Below are 22956 nucleotides of genomic sequence, written 5' to 3' on the forward strand. Positions count from 1 at the left end.
AATTCGAAAGCGAAAAATCGGAGACTGCTTAAATCTCAAAAATAGTCTCCAATGAATTAATTTAGATTTGGTAGGTTCTAACCTTTTACGAAGGGCACTACTTATATTTTGAGCCTTGGCAACACTAAATGTTTTCAGGTGCTATCTGACGTTTCCACTTGAAAGTTTGACATTTTTGACCATAACCTTTTGCAGAACGTTTTGTTATTTGAGCGCGATTTGTGTTGTTTACAGTCACTTGAAAATTGTGTCTCAGCGAAAAAATGGAATTAACACGTGAAAATTTTCGTGCATTGATTTATTACGACTTTCGACGTGGATTATCAAGACAGGAGTGCATCGATCAACTTACTTCCACTTTTAGCGATAAAGTCCCATCCTTTGCCAATGCGAAATGCTGGTATAACGAATTCAATCGTGGTCGTCGTTCGCTCACCGACGAAAGTCGGTGAAGGTCGTCCAAAATCAGTTGTTGTGTCAGAAAACATTGATGCTGTGCAAAAACTAATAATGCAAGATCGTCATGTGACATACTATGAGATTGAGGCAACCTTAGACATTAGTTCCACCAGCATATATAAAATATTGCATGATCATTTAGCCGTGAAAAAGGTTTGTTCTCGTTGGATCTGACAAAATCTCAAGAAGATGCTCGTGTCGATCGGTGCAAACAAATGCTTAAGAAATACAATGGCGGTGCTTCAAAAGACGTGTATAAGATTGTAACAGGTGACGAATCATGGATATACGATATGCGTAGGAGCATATAGATCATCTCTGTAGTTGAAACTTTTTTTTTAGAGCTTTTTTTTTTTAAAGTACTTTAAAAGAATTGGATTAGGGTTTTCTCTAAAATTTAATGTAACTTGGGGCTCAGTGTAATTTACTTCCTCATTAAAATCACTCTGCCGGAAATGAGATCTTTTGCCGAAGAGATATTTTAATTTTCAGCAATTTTTTTTATTAATGGGTATTTTTCATTGGGTTGGGTATTTAAGTCTGTTGTCTAACTTCCCCCACTGATTTTAGAAAGACTGCTCACTCCGCAAGAATTCTGCTAGATCTTCTAAATTCTTTAGTGAAGTTTATTTGCTAGCAAATACTGTTTCATCGAGCCAAACTACAATTGGTAATCGTTCAGCCCCAAATAGAGAGGGGAGTTGGTAGTTTGAGATTATCGTCACTGGTATAACTGGATGCCAGCCCCAAACACTATCCAGTTGTTTTGAAGGTAGTTTCCCAAGTGAAGAGATCTAAGCTCTCCTGGGACATTCTAGAAAGAAAAGGGAGCCGATAGTAGTGAGTACAAAGTGGTAACCTCTTTGTCCCACCCAAGCAATTCCCTTCAATGCCGTTCTTAGTTATTTCAAAGATGAGACCCTACTCTAAGAAGTTACAAGGTTTCTAGGTAGGCAACACCCTCCTCCAACCACGGTAACGACCACGCTCTCCAAAAGAACCGATAGGTTGGTATAATCACTCTCTATAGCCAAAATACCACCCAGTTTCCAAAAGATCCTGTAATACCATTTGGTAGCTACGAAGAATTTCTGCCCTAATATGGCCAAATTAGTCAGAAATAGCTACTTAGTCCATGTGGCTACCCTGTGCCTCAAAGTCTTCATTTTCACCAAGCAGTCAATTACCATTGCCTACCTATACTATCATCCTTGGTCATGGTTACACGATATCTTGAGTTAGCCAAGGGAAGTTCTGACCACAATCTAGTGCCATCAATCTAAGTGAATTTTAAAGTGCGGTTGGGTTTGTTAGAGTCTTTTTTGTTGAGTTTATAGTTTGTATGAGTGAGAGAATTTGCTCCACAGTTGTGATAACTAGTTTAGGAAGAAGAAAAAGAGTTGGCTTTTGTGTGGCTACAGAGACTTTAGACAAACTGCATCTTGCTGCATGCTGACAAACACACACTGAAACAGAGTTTTCTCTTTACACTTTGTAAACGCAATTCCTTTTTTCTTTTTCTCCTCCTCCTGTGTCTTCTGCAATAACATACCTTGCCCACAGACGAAGAACACTCATTCCCCTATTTGAAGATAGGAGGACTCTAATCTTGGTCAAGAAATAGAAAGGTAGTTTACTACCTTAGTGGTGAAGTAGAGAGCTCGGTTTGCTAGAGTGAGTTCTGACGGTTGTAAAAAAAAAAAAAAAAGGTTAACAGGGGATGAGGATGGTCCCAGTCGGCACTATAGCTTGCACATGTGGGGAGTAAGCTTGTTCTCCTTACGTACATCTAATAGTAGTGTGTGAGACACCGGGAGCAAGGAATGAGGATAGAAGATAAAGAAAACCAGCACTACTGACATCCACAGAGCCACAAACGGACACATCCTTCCCGACTAGTTCACCTAAGACACAACCACATCTACCGCAGAGTTCCTTTTTCTTTTTACCCTTTTCCGTCTTTTTTCTTCTCTCTTGTAGCCAGAGAGGGCAAGAAGAAATACAGTAGCGCTAACAGCTAGGAGGCGGCCTCTTCACAAACTAAGCTTCTTTTTCTATATAAACAGGAAATGAAGAAACCCTTTAAAAAAAAAATAAAGAAAAAAAGGTAGTAAAAAAAGGAAAGAAAGATAAGAGAAACTACCTAGATGAAAGAAACAGTGAAACCGAAGGAAGTAAGGAAGTGGAATACCGTGGTAAGGAAGGGAATGATGACTGATTTAATGATTGGTTTATCTTTAAGAGCGGAAGAGTTAGAGTAAGAGAGATGAGAACCATACAACTGGTTCTTCTCAAATTGGATGTTGGCTATCCACATGCAAAGCCCTGGCCGAAGAATGGGGATCTGCTAAAGCCGATGTCCTAACGATCTGATAATACCGCTGACTTGAAGATAAATTCAGTTTAATGCCATGCCAAAAGTAAGGAGGGGTTTACCTCTTTTAACCATAAATTATCCCATTAAAACTGGATACATCCTTACAGGCTCCACAAACTGGGACACAAATTGAGTGTCCTTTGATTGTCACTTGGGATTAGCTCCTATGGTGGTGCGCAAGTTTTTACAGAAAGAAGTTTTTAGGTAATAAATGCGATACAGCGCTGTCTTTTGATCCTTTATTGGTGCACTGGTATGGCAAAATATATATTCGAAAATTAAATCATTAAATCCACAAACGGTCCTAATAAACACTTCTATAAAGTGTTCAATGTCTTTGTTTAAGCGCCATTTTTGTGGAACTGCCGTGTCTTGTCTCTTGCGAACGTAGAAGAGGCTTAATCATATTGATAAAAGTCGAATTTGGAGGAAACCGCTCTCGACGTGAAGTTTGAAGTAGGCATCCCTCTAGAGCTAATTTCTGTTTTGTTTTTTGTTTTTCTTAAACTACAAAATGTCGGTAATAGTTAGAAATATGGCCAAAACTTGTTAGTTAATGGAACCAAACGGAATAACAGGGAAGTTTGCGCCAGATTTCATGGATTTAAAAGGCCTTAAAAACGGATATTACTGATAATAACTTGAAGAAGGAAATTAGGTACAATGCTTTTAAATAATATACAGAGTGAACCAGTAAGTAATGTCCTTAGGCCTACTGTGTGTAGTACATCTAAAGTGAAGTTCAATGGCCAACTTCATATTTTCCACTGTTCTTGAGTGACGTCACTTAATTTTTTTCCCTAAAATCATTACTTTTTTTTTCCAATAAAAATGTTATTACTCAGAAAGTTTTAGTCCGAATTCGATTCTGATGACTCAGTTAGAAAGACAGATAAATTTTCTAAAAATTGATACCATTTTGAAGCGTAAATCACTCTCCAAACAGCCTCAATCTTCCTCCGGATACTGAAAAAATATAAGTAATCGAAATTTTCTAAGAAAACTCATTAGGCCCTTACGTGATCATTATCAAACCTAGGTGCCAGGCACTTTTTATAAAAGTTCCCTTGCCTAATGTGCTTTCAAACGGTATATCATTTTCCAGGATTCCTTTTACCTCCGTACGAGAAATTACGTTTGTTTTTGCAAGAAAACGTGTTCACGAGTACACAACAGTGTTAGTTTAACAAGTTGTTTAATTCATGGAAAACTCTTTTAGATGGACCAGTAGTCAATTTTTAAAGTAGATTGTCTTAAAATGAGGAAGTCAAAGGTTACAAATTGCACTTAAAACATTTACTTCTGATCTCTCTGATATATTTGAGAAAATGTTAGGAACTATTTTAAACAAGTACTCAAACAAAAATTCGTATAGTTGGTATTTACCCCAAATTACAATTTCACGTCATTGAAACTCCACTTCAGATGTACTACACACAGTAGGCCTGTAGACATTACTTTCTAGTTCACCCTGAATATATGTTAGCCCTGCTGATACTCGTATTTTGAAAATGCAGTTAGCTAGTGTTCTTTATCTTCCTTACTTCTCTTTTTGGGTGATGGCGGAGGGTAGTAAGGGTTGTTATCGCTCTAGAAATGGGAACATAAAGCAGTTGGCTCACCTGCCTTCTGCGCAATTTCTCCAAAAAAAGAGTAATCACTTGCCCGGTTTGAGAAAGGTCTCACATATATTATTTTTTTTATTACTTTTTTAGCTTCTTCTCCCATCTTCCCTTCCTTAGTTCTGCGTTAATTATTTCACCTTTAAGGCAGGCTTCAACTTTTCTATTTTTTTGTGGGTGTCTTTTTTTTAATTAATCAAACACTGACCTGAAAATGCTGACAGAAAGAAAAGAAAGAAATAAGGGAAACAATTTATTCAAATCTCCTACAGACTTGTGAAAGAACAAGATAAATGTTGCAAAACGTCTAAACCGCGCCTTGACTCTCTAGCATTTCCTGCCTTGAATATAAAACATGTTATCCAACATATTTATTTTCTTTTATTATTTTCTTTAAATATAATTTCTGTTTAGAGGAAAAATTTTCTAGGATAAATAAATCGAATGTTGCCTAGAATGGAGTTTTCTTTTGAGAAGATTACTAAAATTATATTCTACATTTTGCAAAACAATATTTCAGACAGAAAGGAACGGATGTGATCAGTACCCCGATGACTTTCCTAGAACTGCTAGAAATATGATTGCAATAGAAAATTGTAGATCTATGTATCTTTAACGTAGATACGAAACGTATAGAATGTTGCCAAAAAAAGATTTATAAAAATCCGTTCACTGAAGTAGTATTTCTGTTTGAGTAATATCCTTCAATACCGTAACTGTATCTTAAATTAAAAGGCGCTTTAATCACCCATTTCTTGCTACTTGCTGGCCACCATAGAGCTAATCCGTCGTGTCAATAATTGTAAGTAAATCAACATCTAGGACTCCCAAAATTGTTGTAGTCCTGAAGAATTTATCCAATTTTTGAAGGAGGAGTACCCCTCCATCTTCGCAAAAGTGTCTTAACCGAATTAGCTGGGAAAGGGATTGAGATTAGCGTGTTATAACGGATGCACTGGTTTACGGACCAACTAATGCTGCACGAGAATCAAGACAAATCTCGGTCTCGGTACCGGGACCGGGACAAGACTTGAGCAACCGAGACCGAGATTGAGATCGAGACATTATTATATATCTCGTCGAGATTTATTCCAGAAATCTCGGTCTTGTCTCGGTTTTTCAAATATTAATTTTTAGCTACAAAATTATAAAATTGTGTTCATTATTTATTAATAAATGACACAATTTACGGGAATTGAATTAATGATTAAAAGATACGATTTTATTATTATATGTTCAATAATACTACATCTATTTGAATTCGAATTACATAATTTGTACATAAATTCACTAAATTTTACTATTCATATCATTCATTCATTCAATTTCATAAATTTCACTATTAATAATCTAATACTTGGAACTTAGATATTATTTGAATTGTATTTTAGAATTTTTGAATTAGTGAATTTGAAAAAAAAGACTATCTATGCACCTAAAAAATATTGCCACAAATTTTCGTTTTTAAGATACACTTTGCCCAAGCATTGATACATAAAAGAGCTTTTACTGAGTCAGAAGTTAGAGAAGATCTTCTATTAGTCATTATCAACGCAGCTTGCGAAAATAATCTTTCCGATGGCACTGAAGTTGCACAGATACTAAAAATATCTTTCGCAATTCTAGAAATTTTTTTAAAGGAATTCTCAAGTGTTTTCCACCATTCTAAAATGTCAACGTCTACTGGTGCTTGATCTAATTTGGTGTAATTAATTATTTCTGTCTTCCATGCTTCGGTGATAGTTGCTGATTTTTGAGCAAATGGTGCAAAAATATTGATGCAGTCGTCGTCGTCGTCTTCAAAAGATGAATCATTCTTTATCTGCATAAAGTCTCGCCTCATCTCGGTCTCTGCAGCACTAGGACCAACTATATCTCTCTCTTAATAAGGATGTAGAAGGAGTTGCTTTCATGTTAATATTTCTTCTTCAATATTTCTTCTAAGTGAACAATTTGGAGACGTAGAACTATTTTGCGATATAAGACATCCTTTGAACAATCGTGACCCACGCTTATTTGAAAACTGCTAATGCCAGCAACGCAAGGCTAATTCTTCTTAAGTGTTTACTTCTTAAATCAAAAAATCTTCTAAGGTTTTCCCTTGGAGCTGCAGAAGGAGAGAGAGATTCTTCAAGAGATGGGTCCTTATTATTCCCATTCCAATCCCGGATCTTGTAAAAAAAAAAAGCGATTATTTCCATCTGGAGTTTTCAAAATTAACCTCTTATCTTCCAAGGATAAATTCAATTACCCTAAACAAGAAAAAAAGCCTGTGCAGGTCAAAGAACAGAAATAACTGTCTGTCGGCGTTGCAAGAGCTAGATTAAGAGATGAGATCTTTGGCACGTTGAATTCAGAGGAGATTATATCTGAGTCGAAGCTTTATCCACATTCTAAAAGAATTTATTCAATTCCTCTTTGGCTCGTCCCAATATCTATTTATTAAAACACCTTGTGGGTCCTGTTCTACAACAAATTTTGGAACCAAACAGACTTATTGCACCATCCTCTTTGAAGGCCTAATAGATTAACTCTCCTTTTTTTTTGGACCATATCCAGGGATTATAAACTCTAGTAGTTTGTGCGTCAAGATCATAAAAAAAAAGGTGTTGAAAGATTTCATAATCCTTCTTCTGCTGGCCGTGTCTGCGAAGTGGCTTACCCTATGATGACATGAGGCTAATGGTGACGCTTCTTTGCCTTGAGATGTAAGAGAAACCATTACGAGAACCAGGGTTTCCATGCAGTCGCATATTCTTTTCGCATTCCAATTGCCAGAGGCCTCATAACATAAAACCAGCTCTTGCATTGCGATCTGAGATGGTTTAAGACACGTTTCTTCTCCTCCTTTTTATAGTTTATACAGGAAATGAAGCAACCTAGAGCGGAACAGCCCGGTGTTAATGTTTACTAATAATTAGGGAACGGATTCGTATGTATTTACTTATTTTTTTCTAGGCAATTTACAGACGTTTTTCAACTAGAAGTATTCATACTGACACTTTTTAAGCCGTTTGAGTCTACTTTTATTTCACATATTTCCACATATTTGGATGTTATCGCATATTTATACATATTTGATTAAAATAAATAAATATTTCTACATATTTAATCAAAATATGTACATATTTTTCATTTTGGGCATATTTTCATAATTGGGAGGTGGTTGACAGGAACTGTGAACCACAGACTGTAGGGCTGTGAATCACAGTGGGTACAATGGTTATTGTAATTTACACAGAATGCTGCTAAACAGTGACGGGACTTGTTAGTTCTTTGAAGTTGTCTGACGTTGTCTGTTCTTTCAGCTCGTTCGTTGAAGTGTCCAATTCATTTCGTTCGGTCACTTAGTGTATTCTTTTTTGGGTGAAATGCCACGAACATCGGCCTCAAACAAACAACTGATTGCTAAATATCTTCGCGAGTTTCCAGCAGAACTTTTTCGAAGTAATGGAGACATTTTGTACTGCACAGCTTGTGACAAGCGCGTTTCTTGCTCTCAACGTTCCCAAGTCACCCAACATATTGCCACCGGATCGCACATAGAGAATAAAAACAGAAAGAAAGAGAGGACGTCCTATCAAGCCTTCCTTACATCTCCATCATCAAGTAAGTCTACTCTGAGTACAGATCTGTGTCGGGCTTTGGTTAGAGCAGATATCCCTTTCCACAAACTTAAAAATCCTCATTTCAAAGGATTCTTAGAGACCTATATTGGAAAAAAAAATGCCTGACGAGAGCACTCTGCGGAAAAACTACCTGGAAGATATCTATAAAGATACACTAACCAAAATTCGAGAACATATCAAAGATGGATTTGGGTGTCAATTGATGAAACCACTGACGTTGAGGGCAGGTATATTGCCAATGCAGTTATTGGAAAACTTGACAGTGATGCTGATGTGGATTCAAAGCCATTCCTTTTGAACTGTGAGGTTCTAGAAAAATGCAATCATTCCACCATTTCACGATTCTTCGATGCCTCAATGCATATCCTATGGCTCAGTGGAATTTTGAACGAAAAAGTTCTTTTGTTTCTCTCTGATGCTGCCCCCAACATGGTCAAGGCTGGGCAATCTATTCAGGTATTTTATCCTAAGATAATTCATGTGACGTGTATTGCTCATGCCTTGCTTCGAGTAGCAGAAACAGTCCGATCTTTGTTCAGTGACGTAGATTCCTTAATCTCCTCGGTTAAAAAAGTGTTCTTAAAAGCACCAAGTCGCATTAAAATGCTAAAAGATCTCTATCCAGACTTGTGCCTTCCACCAATATTGACAAGATGGGGTACTTGGCTGGAAGCAGCTCAGTATTACTATGAAAACTACAATAAAATCAAGAATGTCCTTTCACATCTCGAAGACGAAGCAGTAGCGATAAATACAGCCAAGTCTTTATTCGAGAAACCTAATTTAAGGAACGACCTTGCATTCTTTACTTAAATATTCCAGAAAATATTTTAAGAAAATCACATATTTTCCACATAATTGACGAAAATAAATGCATATTTTAATTAAATATTTGGCATTTTTAAATACATAAAAATCCGTTCCTTACTAATAACCTATCGTACCTTTTACGAAGTTATTAAACCAGATTGTGTGTTCTTAACAATAAATAAAAAATATTTCTTTTTATTAATGTTATTTACGTTTATGGCTCTAATTTTTACAAGGTTTCTATTTCCCGGTTATTCGAAGAGCTTCTGAGAAGACCAAGAATTACAAGTACAAGTAAATAGAACAGGAAGAAGTGAATGAAGGAAAAAGAGAATATGGTCTAGATGTTCAATTTCACGGTCGACCTGTAACTGCGGGCAGCTTTGAAATTAGGCCATCAATGTTAGTTCAATTCCACCGGTTTGTGCCTTCATATTGATCATGATGTTTTTTTTATTCCTTAAGAATGAGAATTCACAATCTGCTGTTAAATTCTCATACAACTCTTCCTTAATGTAATTACTTATTTAATTATTATTTTTTAATCTATTGTATTTCGCAACTGCATACAATGACGCAACAAGCAAAATAATGAATTAGTGAGAATATATTGTGGAAAAAAAACTAAAAATTCAAAGTTGGATGAAAATCAATCCCCTTCGGATGTGCGACTGAATAGTTCGATGTTTCGATTTGGTTGTTGTTGTTGTTTTTCTTGGCATTGGCTTCCGCCATACAGCCAGCATCATCTAGGTGCTTATCACTAGAACATCACTCACTCTCCATTCTTACTTATAAATACCTCCGCTTCACACATTCATCCCTCTACTATACACAACTATTTACATAAACTACAGCTAATGGATGGAGCAGTACTCTATATTCCTGCCCTCCTTATAGCTTAACCGAAATTAAAATCACCGTCATCCTTCTCTAATCATTTTCTTCCATTCATTCTGTAACTTTTAAATACATTCCTATTTCATTGCCTAGCTCTGCTATAATATTTAAGCACATAGATGTTGGTGGAGAATATTATGTCTTCGTAGCGAAATGGTGCATCTAAGTACCTGTGTATGTCGTCAAACATTCGTTTCCTTTCTACCACATAACGTGGACATATCATTTTATTATATGTTTGAAATCCTCCTCCTCATTGCAATTCACGCAAAGAGGAGAGAGGACCTTTTGTTGATCCTGTGAAGATACATTCCGCACACCGCGTGGTTCGCTCTCAGCCTGCTTATTGTCGCAAACAACCCATTTATTAGTGACAGTTCCCTTAAACCATGGTTGTCTAGGTAACTGATCTGCCATAGTTTTATAGAATCTCCCTTTATTACCATTACTGTAATCTGTCTGGCCATTTTTGTAGTGCTGCTTTCGAATTTACTATTTGTTTTGTAATGGTTTCATTTGAACTTGGACATATTGTATGTTACGCCAATCACTTTGGCTTTGAAACTTTTGTTCAGCAGAAAAGTTATTCGTCAATTTTTAATGAGATTAACACACACAAAAAAAAAACATTTCATTAAATAATATGTTCTGTGATATTATAATTATTATGTTCATAGACTGTGTGACATGTAGTAAAGATGTCCAACAAAATTGAATTAGATTTTGAGGCTTTAACTGTGAGCTCCACTAATCAATGGAAGCCTGTTAGTATGCCTGGCCCAATACTGAGCCCTTCATTAGCTAATGGTCTAGACCCTGTGATGATGGCCACACCCCCACCCCAACAAACAAGTTGTTAGATTTCCTCTGATCAGGATGACTATCAGAGAACCCAGTTTTAATGATAGCTAGAACGAGGTAGAGGGAAGGTACTAAATTTAGTTGAAGACTCTGTACGGTCCGCCAAGTGTCCACTTCAAACTTGGTTACTAATTGGGCTATTTATCGCATATATGTTATGGGTATTGATTTAGTCCAAAATGTTCAATTATGGGATATACTGGAACGTTTGAATATTCGTGAATTATAAAACTGAGGGTAGTATATCAGGACATTGCAATACAGCTAAACTAGTGAGCAACTAGCTATCAATGAAACTATTTAAATTAGATTACATTAAGTACACGGTGGACGCCTACAAAGGAAGGATTGCTGGCAGATACTATGCACTTCCCGTTCCGCTATAGGAGCGATAGGTAGAAATGCACTCAACCTGTAAAATCTGTAATTAAATTAATTAATAAGAATAGTTTCCCCAAACTATTTCGTTTCCCAAACCTTGTCCGTCATCCTCAGGATATTATAAGATAGGTGTAAAATACTCTAAGTAACCTAAAATGTTTACATGGTGTCTAGGAAGAATGTACACTACCTTTATTAAGTAGATATTGAGTTGGGTACAGGGAAACTGGTTATTTGGGGAAGATAGGTACATAGGTAGGTGATGTTTGGAAAAATCTAGGTTTATTTAGATTATATAGATTTATATTTTTAATTTCCAAACCTACAAACATACGAACTGTTCAGACATTCCAACCAAAACTACTTGTAACCGACAGTTAACACTCCTTTCTACGTAACCAAACCTTACTATTCGAAAACGACCTCAACATCCCTCATTCGTACAACAACTTGCCAATTTGGAATATCGCAAGTTCCAGAGTGCTCTCTTTAATTGCCCCTAATCCTTTCGTACAGTCTCTCGCCTCTACTGTTATTCCTGACAATCCTCCACGCCGACTGAATCGCCATTAGCCCCGAGACTTCCTGGACATCATCATCTTCATCATCATCACCAATTTAGATATTCTTTAGAGAGAGCTACCGCTGAATAGTTTCTCTATTTCTGCTGACCACGCATCATTTACATCACCATATTATTTAATTATTGCGTATATTTATATACAGATGGTAAATTACTGAATAAATTAAAAAAATATATCAGTAGACCTCGGAGGTATACAACACTAAGTCAATTTTTTTCAAACTTTCTTTTTTTAATCTTTCCAATTCAAAATTATTATTTTTTTATTACCCAACCATCTGTCAACGAGCATCTATGTTACTTATTATCCACTAAAGATTTAAGTAAAATAACTCCCGTGGGCGTATAAGTAAGATAAAACCACGAAAAAACTCTTTCATTTGCTCTCCTGTAAAAAATAAAAAATGTGACTTAGTGTTGTGTATCTCCGAGGTACTGATACATGTATTGGATACTAGAGCCTTTCCCAGTACTTTGCCTGCCTCCAGTAAGGATTCTCACATTACTGACTTCACTGTCCATCGTTTTGAGGTCCTCCGAATACGAAAAAGTTGTTCTTACAAATTGGTTTGAATGTATGTTTGTGCACGTGTACAAATTATCAATTTCTAGAAAATTAATGCAGGAAATTGTTGAAAGACGATCGTTTGATTGTTCAGGATTTAAAAATTAGAGCTTTGTATAGAAAATCCGCTTCAAGATAATCGAAAGTTGACATTATACTCGTACATCCAAAAAGGGGAAGATCATAAGCCCATTAAGCCCCTCCAAGCAACAAAGAGTATTTCCAAGTATGTGAAGCATTCGTCTTCCGTTTCGGTTCAGTATTTCTTTGTCAATCCTCTTTCCACTTCTTCAATTCCGCTCCCAATCTCTACATCCACTCAGATATTCCAAGGAGTAAAAATTTAATTGACTCTTTCCCCCTCACACCCTTAGCATCTCCTCAGCGCTTCCTTTATTTTTAATTCTTTTTCCACTTTCCTCTTAGCTGTGGCATCCGTGTCACCCTCTACGCAATCCCAGCCGTTACCCTTCGTTTTTATTTCCACAGATCCTCTCCAATATTAGCGCCTTCAATATCTCTACCAAACAGTAGCTTCTTATTCCTTTTCAACTTCTGATTACTCTTCTTTTATTAATTTTTCCTTTTAAAGAATTAATGTTTCTCTTTTTATTCTTTATTATCTGTATTTTTTCCTTTCTATTGTCATTTCTTAAATGGAAGTTTAAGAAGCTCTTTTACAATTTTTCAAAGCAATAATCTATTCCTCCATTCTATTTTCATTTCCGCTGGAAAAAATGGAAAATATAGTTTTCCTTTTTACATGTGAAAAACATCTTTAAGACTTTACTTAAAGCTTCAGCCAGAAAATTAGATGTTTCAATCAATGATTCAAGAATTAATGTATTTTTTGTTTTACTTCAATGCATCGTATGTCGACTACTTTGACTCATATTCCTCCTGAAGCCCTTCTCAGAAAGAAACCCAACTACGCCATTGTCTTCCGGTAATTGTTCCTTAAGACATTCTAGGGTTCCGTTAGTGAACGCTAGGATTGACGGACAGGTTTCGATACCTGGTTTTGTTCTTAATGTTTTTTCGTAATACCTAAGAAATCTTTTAATAAGGCTGTCATTCGCAAGGAAAGTGAAAATGGGCATTTCTCATCCTTGTCAAAGGAACCTTAAGGAAGGAGTGCCTTTCCTACTAAGGAGTCATAATTCTTTCATTTTTCTCTTCCTCCTAAAAAATGGCACTCTTCAGGAAGGTACTAGGACTCTCTTGAGTGTCTCTGGAGTGCCTAGATCTGTCTTTATCCTGTGCAATAAGTTATAGTGGGGAATATGCTACAGCAAATTTTCTTAAAGAAGAAGAAGTTATAATGTTAGAAGATTTATGGCTTGAGTTTAGGTCAATTTGAGGCTCAAATTGGATTGATTGTTATGAAGGAGTTGTTAATATAGCTGCTACCTTTTGAACGGGACAGTCTTTTAGAGGCTTTTCCTTTGATTTGTGCCATTTGTTGATGAATATTCTTTTATTTAAGACAAAGTTCGACTAAATTCGGCAAGAATTGTTTCTATTTTGACATTCAAGAGTAACCAGCTGTTCAAATCTAAACCTCACAGAACATCTCCAGGACGAGCTGTGAAAACGAATAAAACGTTGTCCAGCTTTGCTAGAAATGCGCCAATACTTGAGGTCCGCTCTGAGAGAGGAATATGATACTGCCTCAGGATCAGAGATGGGCAAAAATGGATCAGTTGGAATTCCAGTTGAATTAAAACAAAAATAAATTCTAATTGTTTGGTGGGGGCACCATGATCAATAGGATTTTTGTCTTTGAAATCTGTATAACCAATAGCTGTAATAGATAGCTTACTAGAAGAATAACAAGTAATACTTTTAACTTAACAAAGTGTTACCAGCTCACAGAAAACACCTTATAATTAGCAAGCCAATCCAAGGTTGCTTCAATGTAACATAAAGTGAGAATTACTGCTCAGCATTGCGCAGAATCGTATTCAAGGAAGTGTTAAAAAACAGGAGGTATCAATTACTCCTTATTAATTCATGAAAATCGGTTCTTACTTTTTAGGCGCTACGTTGTTTACAAAAGAAAAAAGTAACATGAACAACAACGACAACTTCTGAAAATGACATTTTTATCCAACTTTTGGCAACATATTTCTAGAAATCTATTTGAGAAATCTAATTGGCGGTCCCCGAGCGCTAGCTCATACCCGCATTTATTTCTCTGTAAACAAGTATTTTGAAACTTTGTGAAGTAGTTGAAGTTGTTCAGTTCATTGTACATGACTTCTTGTTTGGTTCTTGATGAAGGAATTTTGTCGTACTCCTTATTAATAAGCCCCACTTCCTCTTAGTGAAGTGAAAAAGTAAACTTTTTTTATGTCAAGCTTTACGTCCAACTACCAAATTTGGTGTCGCAGTCGGAAGTGACTACCAAACATGTTATACTACAAAGTTCTCATATTAACCATTAAAAAAGAAAAAAAAAAAAAAAAACGGCTTAAACCGGGAATCGAACCCACTAACCAACAATACAATTGAAGAGCTTGGTGTAAAAAGGAGTTATCTACAATTTTTTAAAATTTTTAGTAGGGACAAAAGACTAAATATGCTTTAAGATGTATTCCTTATGTTGTGTCTGCTGTAAGGATTAGTTAATATATTGTGATGGGGGTCATTTGGGGCTCAATTTGAACTTTCTAGGGCATTTTTTTAAGCTTGCTATAAGCAAAAGTTATTTGGCAGCTAACTCTTTTTTTGCACCAAAATCATAATTTTCAGTAAAACTTGAGTAAGTAAACAGATTTCTTGTTTTTGAGCTTTTAAGTGGCATTTTGTGTCTTATCGAAGCGAACGTTAGATATATTATTATACCTGTCAAAAAGAAAAATAATAATATCTACCTAATATAAACATTAAATAAACCTATTATAAAAATTTTTGTTTCATTGATGGCGTCATCTTTTCTGTTTGGAGCAAAAGAAAGTTATCTGCAGTAGAAAACTCATTTTTGCTCCAAATCTAACCTAGGTTAGAGAGTAATGTAATAATAAACGAGTCTGCATAAAGACTCATTTATGCACCAAAAGATGTAGAATTGAACATACAATAGGGGGCGCCACTAAACACGTTTACTGAAAAAAATGTAGATAACTCCTTTTTGCACCAAGCTCTTCAATTGCTTTCCTATAGGTTGTAATCTATAGTAAAATATAGTGAAATTGTTAATGAGCAATTAACTGGAAACTAATACGTATAAGTAAAGTAAAAGAAAAGTAATTGCCTATTTTTTCAGGCGGGGCTTTACGTCCAACTACCAATTAGGTGTCGCGGACGGAGGCGACTCAAACATACTTTACTGTAAATTTCTTTTATTAACCATTAAATAAAATCCAAAGCCTAAGACCGGGAATCGAACCCAGTGCCACAATACATATTAGCTTTGCAGGTCTCGCCTCTAACCGCTCGGCTACCGTGGCGCCCAACTAATACGTATAGTAATCTGATTAAAAGGACAGTTCTGGAGGGTGAGCTTTAGAGTGAGGGGAGCCACAATAGATCCAAAGAGGTCGCTGTGGCGTAGGCCTTGAGGCCGCCCTAGTCTAATCTAAGTATAGTAATGGGAATGGCCACTTTTTTTGTCCATCATTGCCATTTATATTTTGAAAAAAAATGTGTAACATTGTAATGAAGAGCGTATTTATAGTAAACAATGCCACCTAAGGGTTTTAATTGGTTCTATTATTATCTGAATAGAGTGATCAAAGCGATTAAGGGGGGGGTAATGACACTAGTCTGGTGCAGCTAGTAATTATGCAGATGTTTTTATTTGTATGTGTGAAAGTGCCTTTTTTAGGAGTGCACGAAACAAAGTTGCAGTAAAGCTTGAACTGCTGCAAGCCCATTTATAAACAGGACTTCCTCCGATCTATCACCAACCTGCCCAAACATCCAATACAACTGGCTGTAAATACTCTACAAACTCACCCACGTACATAGTATTGGGAACAAACCTATATTGAATGGAATCCATTATTCACTCAACTGTTCACTACTCTGTTTTTGGAGGGGGAGGCAGTGGTGGTAAGGGGTTAGTGGGGGATAGGGTGTGAAGGTTTTTCATGGGTAAAGAAATGGGACTGTATGAAATAGATTGCGTTTTGGTGAGAGGGTCTGGGTTCTTTTTTTAGCAACGTGCCAAGGATTGGCAACGTTATGTTGGCTGGCACAGTCAGTGATGCCAATGGAGGACGCTGATGTTGTTGGCATGCAGGTGGAGTAGATATGGTACAAAGTGACAAGGCTGTCCACTCTAAGGTGTTTTGCTGTGTTGTGTAGTGGCTACCACTGGAGCCATTTCTCTGGAAAAGTGAAAAGGAAAACTGAGTATAATTGATATAGTTCATCTTGTGTGTCCGTAAGGGGGGGGACTTACTCTTCAGCCCTATATGCTTCCTTTTTTTTGGGATGGAAGGCAGAAGAAAGGAAAGGGGAAAAAAAAGGTTTGATAGGGAGCGAGAAGGATAGAGGAAGTGGAAACTGGGGAGAGGTTGATAGAGTGGCTGGAGGAGGACGGTCACTAGAGGCAAGCACTACAAAAGCTCGTATATCAATGTGTCGTCACTTTGGAGGGTCCAGCGGGAATTGCTGCTCTACTTTTCTCGTATCCTTTTACTGTCCTTTATAGATCCTGTCTCCCTGAAGCCTCTACTTCTTCAGCTCTCTCCCTTCACTCACTACAACACCCACACATACACACAGAGTCCATCTTACTTCACTTGTCTATCCGCTTGTGGCTTGTGAAGCCAATGTGGTTCGATCGACCCAATTTTCACTTTCTTTTAGTATTCGGTCGAACTGTTCAGAAAGGACATCAATCTATAATAAGCCAAGTATGGTTAAGCCAATCTGCGCGCTGGCTGTGGTGAGTCCAATGAGACTGTGCGGCGCTTTGTCGCAGGTGTGTCCCATTTATTATAAAACTAGATTTCTCGTTCTTCGGGAGGTTAAATGTTTCCCTACCGGAAGATTGTGGCATCTGATAATCTTAACGAACTCTCTAAGTATGAATTTATTGGTTTCGTGACCGTAAATTGTTAATCTTAGGATGGATGATTTGCGAGGAATCGGTCAAATAAAACAACTAGTCTCTTTGCCAGTGTTTCGACAAATATATTGTCCTCTTCAGGGCCTGGATATTACATTCCGTGTATATTAAGTCCCGTTATATATATTAATATATATATATACCTGCTTCTCCATTTCTTGCTCTTAGTTTCTGTAACTCAACCAACCCGCATAGCCACGTAAGTTTCAATAATTATAAAGAATTTATTGTATTTTACTGTTTATTTTTGTATTACTGATTTTTACTGTTTTTTATATGTTACTGACTCTGTAAATTGTTTTGTATTTGTAATATCCAGGCCCTGAAGTGGACAATATATTTGTCGAAACGTTGGCAAAGAGACGAGTTGTTTTATTTGACCGATTCCTCGCAAATCATCCATCCTAAGTTGAACTCTCTAAGTTTATTCAGTGCACAGTAGCGATTGAGTTGCCATGCTCCCTATAGTGTCCTGTCACTACTTTACTAGTTTATTGTTCCGCTATCCTGCAATCTTTAGCTGGATTTGTTGGTCTTGAAACCCCGGTGTCTCTTATGAGGAACAATGGGCATTTTGGATTGCCTGCGTTCCTTCCCGTTTTCGGTGCAACCGCCCTTCTAATACAATCTAATCTAATGGTTAAGCCGACGATTTAGTTCTAAAGAGAAGATCGAAGACAGCAGATGTAGCATTAAAACAAAAAAAAAAGACACGAGAAAGTTTATATTTGATATTTCCACCTCATGCCACCAGTGGCGCGACAATAAGGTTTTTGGACAAAAGAACAGATATCCGGAAGTTATTCGATTTTTGTGTTTGTTTTTTGAGGTTTACTTATTAATGGCTCCTATGTTGTTTTCCTTCGAACTTTGCCAACCCGTAACAGATTTGAACTGGAATTATAGGTTGAATTTTATAAATAATAATAATATAAATTATAGTTAAAGGTGTAACGTTAGGCTTATCTGACTTTGTACTGGCGGAGCAAAGTTAGTACCTTCTTCTCACTTCGCTCTTTAGATAATTGCCAGCATTCACCATCAAGGGTTCGAAATTACAGCAATAATCGGGCTGCGGTTACTGCTCTTACCAGTGCACGCTGTATAAATACTGATTACAGAGCCAGTGTAAGTTGAGAACGCCGGCCCGCTCTCCTTCACATAGCTCTTCACAAAATCTGCTTCTTCTCATTGGTTCTCAAATCTGCCCTGATGTTTTATTTTTTTTTTGTATGTTCGTGCGTTTCTGCAGTGCACTTATGCTCAATGGTCGCTTCATTGAATATTCTTTCTTTCCGCTCTACTTTACATGTATTAAATGTTTACTAAGTCACAGGAAACAAAAAAAGGAGCTTTCTTTTAAAAGTGTCAAGTCAATGTAATGTATGGCCCCCCATTACTCATATAGTAACAGGATGTCAATATATCGTTAAAATTTCATACTTGAACAACGTAGGAACGGAAGTCCAACTTTTCTGAACCTAGCGTTTTCTTTCGTACATAGGAAAATTTCATTATGCAAATTAAATTGACCTTTTAAATTTATTTTTGTATTATATAAAGTTTTTTTTTTGCGTTTATTTATGCTACAATCAGTGCGTTAGCGCTTATAAGTAACAGTGATAACCAAGTAACAAATGATAAGTAACGAGTGGAGAAGTTACCGCAGTGGTAACTCTCCCAAACATTATATGGTTAGTCACTCTCTTCACTCTAGAGAGGAGATCACGAGGCCACCACTGTCTTTTAAGACGTCTTGTCCGGGTTATCAGGAAGAGTTCTTGGAGATAGATTTTGAGCTAGAGGTTTTATATGAGATTGCAGGCTGAAGTGGAGTTTTCTGTATCGTGTTTTCAGCGACTTGGGTGACAAAAGGAATGTTAAGATCAGTGTGTATAGTCAGGTTGGAGACATAAAATGGAGCGTGTACAATAGTTCGAAGTATTTTAGATTGTAGCGATTGAATCCTTTGGAGATTGGAGCGTTTGGTTGAATTATACAAAGTAAAGTAGTAAAAGTAATCGCCTATTTTTTCAGGAGGGGCTTAACGTCCAACTACCAATTAGGTATTTATTTTTGTATTATACAGGGTGAACCAGTAAGTATTGTCCATAGGCCCACTGTGTGTAGTACATCTAAAGTGGAGTTCAATGACGTATTGGCCAACTTCATATTTTCCTCTGTTCTTGAGTGACGTCACTTTAAAGTTTTTTTCTAAAATCATTACTTTTTTCCAATAAAAATGCTATTACTCAGAAAGTTTTAGTCCGAATTCGATTCTGATGACACGGTTAGAAAGACAGATAAATTTTCTAAAAATTGATTCCATTTTGAAGCATATGTTATTCTCCAAACAGCCTCAATCTTCCTCCGAATGCTGGAAAAATAATAGTAATCGAAATTTTTAAGAAAACCCATTAGGTCCTTACGTGATCATTATCAGACCTAGGTGCTGGCACTTTTTGTAAAAGTTTCCTTGTTTAATGGGCTTTCAAACGATGTATTATTTTCCAGGATTCATCGTTCCAGGCCAGCACCTAGGTCTGATAATGATCACGTAAAGGCTGAATGAGTTTTCTTGAAAATTTCGATTACTATTATTTTTCCAGCATCCGGAGGAAGATTGAGGCTGTTTGGAGAATAACTTATGCTTCAAAATGGTATCAATTTTTAGAAAATTTATCTGCCTTTCTAACCGTGTCATCAGAATCGAATTCGGACTAAAACTTTCTGAGTAATAACATTTTTATTGGAAAAAAGTAATGATTTTAGAAAAAAACTTTAAAGTGACATCACTCAAGAACAGAGGAAAATATGAAGTTGGCCAATACGTCATTGAACTCCACTTTAGATGTACTACACACAGTAGGCCTGTGGACAATACTTACTGGTTCACTCTGTATAAACAATTATTTATTACAATTTAAGGCACAATAAGTCTCCTGTGGCTGCGTTGCCGTTGGGTATAGCTCCCTTTTCTAATTCTATTGTAATTATATTTAATTAAACAGTAATTTCTTGAAGTCAAAATTATTTCTTTTCTCATATCACATAAATGTCAGAACACACCGCAGGGCTCATCTTCCAAAGGAAATTTTAGGTATTTTTATCATTTTACAGAATATATCAATAACAGTATAATTCATTTAATTTCAAATTTCTAAATAGTAATAATCTGTTCATGACAGTTGATATTATTAGTTTACCAACTTCGTTAACAATATCAGAAATGGTTGGATGTAGTAATACCAATGCAAAATGTTGATTTTAAAATATTAATGAAAACTTATTGAAGTTTTTTTTTTATAAAAAAATAGATACTTTGAGAGAAATTGAGCTTAGGAAAGAAAAACTAAAGAAAAGTCTAGTCTAATTTCTTTGTAATTCGCTAATTTCTTTTAAAAATTATTCTTTTCCATAATGAAATGTTATAATTTTCATGAAATCTAGCAAGATTTCATGAAAATTGAAAAAGTTAATTCAAAAACGTTTCAGATTTTTTTTTTTTTTTTTTTTTCTCGTGTCCTCTCGTTACAGACAACACTGTCCATCACTGAAATTGAGATATAAGAAGCTCCTAGGAAAAGAAAATCTAATGGCCACCAGCTGGATTCGAACCCGGGTTCCAGTATATGCTGATCTCTTCACCCTTGCATGCTTTTATTCAAATTAGAGTAGATTTTAGTTGTTGTAATAGTCAGGGCCGAATTTAGATGAAAAGAGGCCCTAGGCTATTCCCACTTATGAGGCCCTTTCACCTCCCATTTTTAAGTTTGTAAATTACATGAGAGATAATAAAATACATCGCTAGTAGCTTAAGGCAAGTCAATATTTGCCGTAGCAATCAGGAATGTATGAACTATACTTTGGTGCAATTTAGTAATTTGAATTTCTCCATATTTTCGGTTCAGTGTATTAGTGTTCACTGTATTTAGAATAGTGTAATTTTAATTTTGCTAACAATTTGAATGTAGGCCCCTCTTGATCTTGAGGCCCTAGGCTGAAGCCTAGTTAGTCTATAGGAAAATCCGGCCCTGGTAATAGTTAATATCCTAATTTTTATATTAAATCATCTTAATATACACTTACTTCCGCTTTATTACTTTGATTCATGTATCCACGTTTCCGTCTCTACATATATTCTGATTTACTGCAGCTCACTGCGATGTAGTCAAACTGCAAGAACTGAAAACTAGAAACTTGAAAATAATATTTTATTAATCTACGTTATGTGTGCACCTTCAGGCAAACTTGGCAAGTTCAGAAGTAAAGCTATCCCCAACAAGTCGTTCATATATTTCAAGATGTTCAAATGGGATGGGTGGGCGGAACTCCCACGTAGGATTTATGGGAAAGAGTTTTTCTTAAATTGGTTTTATTATTTATAAGTTTTTCTTTTTTCTTTTTTTTATTACGATAGCAAGAAAAATTCGTAAAATAAATCAAAGGAAATTTATGTTAATTTAAATAAAATATTTATTTGTAAATAAAAAGAAATGTCAAAGGTAGCAAGACAGAGAGAGTGAATGGATTGGGAAAAGCAGTGCGCTGATGGTGGCCACTTTTGCAACTTGTTGGACTGGCAGCCTAGGAGATTCTGGGATGATTTATGTGTGCGATATATCAAGGGTTGGTCCAGTGAGGGCTGCGATTCTCTACAGGCCCTTCCAACCCCCCAATCGCCGGTTCTTCAAGCCCCCCAAACATTTGATAAATGCTACTTATTAGTTTAGTTTTGAAGAGCATGCAAGGATGTGGGGGCGCCCCAAGTTGGTTATATAATTGTACAAATGTGCGTCCTGGACGCCTCCTCGAATCCTCCACCTAATACAGTTCCACAGCTTATCCACCAAAACACAGACGTAACAGAGAAAATGTTATCTACAAAAAACTTGGAAAATGTATTCAAAAGTTTGTACGACCTGACGATTTTCTGACTTCATATAGTTTATCGCTCCCATCCAAATGCAATGAAAAAGCTTATTCGCTTGGGAACGTTAGCCGTGTGGTTATACGCAAGGCCCGCAAAGCTAAGAAATATTTTGGTACAGGGTTCGATTCCCAATGTAGGACTTAAATTTTATTTAATGATTATTTCGAGAACTTAACAGTAAAGTTATTTCTCAACTCTTTAAGTTTAAATCCTCGATCCATTCCCGTAATACTAGATCTCGCTCATCTGTTCTCTATATTCCCTCTCACCGTACCTCATCCTTTGACGTCCTTCCTAACCTCTACCTCCTCTCTCTGGAACTCCTTGCCATCATCTGTCCGCCATGCTCCTGCCCTATCTATCTTTAAATCCCTTCTATTCAGTTATCTCCTTTCTATTCAGTTTCCTCCAAAATTCTAATTGTTTTAATTTATTTCCTTAATTTCTATTGTTATATTTATTTTCACTTTTTGTAAATAATATACTTACCTATATTTTCTGTTTAATCACAGGCCAAACTATTAAGGCCTCTAATTGTACCTGTATTTATTCTTAGGGGACAATTGTCCCAGAATAATAAATTTATTTTCTATTCTATTCTATTCTAAAGTACATATGTTTGCTAGTCGCCTCCGTCCGCGACACCTAATTTGGCAATGCTAGTGGTTTTTCCTGTATTGAAATTAACAATTGTAGGGGTCCCTTCAATAAGTAAAACAGATGATTGGATGTGACATGAGGGGATTTACCGCCCCT

General features: G+C 36.3%; 1 protein-coding gene across 1 annotated transcript in view; it reads left to right on the forward strand.

Moving 5' to 3' along the window:
- LOC141451631 (lachesin-like) overlaps positions 1-22956 on the forward strand; it is a 469514-nt gene that overhangs the window by 316235 nt on the left and 130323 nt on the right. The window lies entirely within an intron of this gene.

This window comes from Rhodnius prolixus, unplaced genomic scaffold (assembly GCF_049639745.1).
Source record: "Rhodnius prolixus isolate KJV_2025 unplaced genomic scaffold, Rpr scaffold_14, whole genome shotgun sequence".
Lineage (NCBI taxonomy): Eukaryota > Metazoa > Arthropoda > Insecta > Hemiptera > Reduviidae > Rhodnius > Rhodnius prolixus.